Source organism: Bubalus bubalis, chromosome 6, assembly GCF_019923935.1.
Source record: "Bubalus bubalis isolate 160015118507 breed Murrah chromosome 6, NDDB_SH_1, whole genome shotgun sequence".
NCBI classification, from domain to species: domain Eukaryota; kingdom Metazoa; phylum Chordata; class Mammalia; order Artiodactyla; family Bovidae; genus Bubalus; species Bubalus bubalis.
The window spans coordinates 26,167,115-26,168,578 of record NC_059162.1 but is presented as its reverse complement, the minus strand read 5'-3'; the positions used below and the strand labels follow the sequence as shown (position 1 = coordinate 26,168,578).

Below are 1,464 nucleotides of genomic sequence, written 5' to 3'. Positions count from 1 at the left end.
TTTGTCTAATGACCATCTTCTCTGCTAGAGTGGAAACTCCATCAGGACAGAAGCCACATCTATCTTATTCGATGCTCTATCTGCAGTGCTATCATAGGGCTTGGTACTAGTGGGGCCCAATAAATGTTTGTTGAATGAAGGGGTAACAAAGAGAGACCTAGACTCTTCTCTCAAGACAGTCACAACCCAACTGGATAAGTGGGGATACAGACACACATGCAGTTACTACATTGGGCAAGCCCTATAATAGTAGAATTCAGAAACTGACATGAGAATACAAAGAAAATAGCCTCCAAATGAGAATATGGCAGCTGTCGTTGAATGCCGCAGAGCTGAAATCCAGGTTCCACTCCTCAACCAAGCGATGGAGAAATCAGATTGCATCCAATGGGACTGCCAACCTTGACGTGTGACTAGAGTTTATGCTTCAGATAAATGGTTTACTGCCTCAGCCCCCCAACCACACTAAGTACACATTCTTTAAAGACTCATCTGTGACCATCACATTTCTATGGCAATTTCTCTGATTCCCCCTACCCTACCCTACCTGTTCAGACAGCCCCGATTCCTTCCTCCCTGTGTCCCCTATTGTTCCCTACACTTCAGTCTGTCACAGAACCTGCAGCCCTTCAGAGCGCTTACAGTTCAGATGTCTCTCAGACTCCCCTCAGTGAAAGCTCCCTGAGGTCAGGGGCTGTGCTTATATATCCATATTTCCTAGCATATCACACAGGGTCTGGTGTTCAGAAGACATTCAGCATACTGAATGATGGAAGTCAGTCCATGGCTTGGAACATACTTCCAGAGCAAGAAACCTGTACTCATTAAAATACTTACTGATATGTCCCTGGTGGTCCAGTGGTTAAGACACTGCACTTTCAATGCAGGGGGCCCAGGTTCGATCCCTGGTCAGGAAACTAGGATCCCACATCCTCAGCTAAGTACTCATGCTACAACTGCTGAGCCTGCATGCTGCAATGAAGACTCGGTGCAGCCAAAATAATAATTAGAAAATACTGCATTTACAGTCATTTCTTTACAGGTAAGTAGGATCACGGCAGGTAGCTGTGGGCCCTGACTCTTGGTTAGAGAGAAGGAGATTCTTAATTGGGAGCAGTGGGACTTTCGGATGATTTTCAGTGTCTCAGCATCATTGGCTCAGGGGCAATGAGTGGGAAATGACACAAGTACCAAAGGTTCAGGAGATGCTGATGCAGCAACAAAGCAGGTGCCAGCTGAAGTTCAAGTGGCTTCAGGGGCTGGTTTGTGTAAGCACCACTGAAGAGTTCTTGGATATACCAGGACATAGTCCTTGATGGGATACCTGGACCAAATCCCATCCTTTCAGAACACTTGGATGTGTACTGCATCTTAGTGCTATGTTTAGGGATGTGGTCCAAAATGCTTCCGAGTCCTCACTTTGTTTTAACTTCCTTCCTTTTGGGGAGGTCAGACCAGTGAGTG

General features: G+C 46.2%; 1 non-coding gene across 1 annotated transcript; it reads left to right on the top strand.

Annotated features, from left to right (window-relative positions):
* Positions 1–844: 844 nt before the first annotated feature.
* TRNAE-UUC lies at positions 845–917 on the top strand. Its single transcript has one exon. It is a non-coding gene; the product is annotated as a tRNA-Glu (tRNA).
* Positions 918–1,464: the final 547 nt, after the last annotated feature.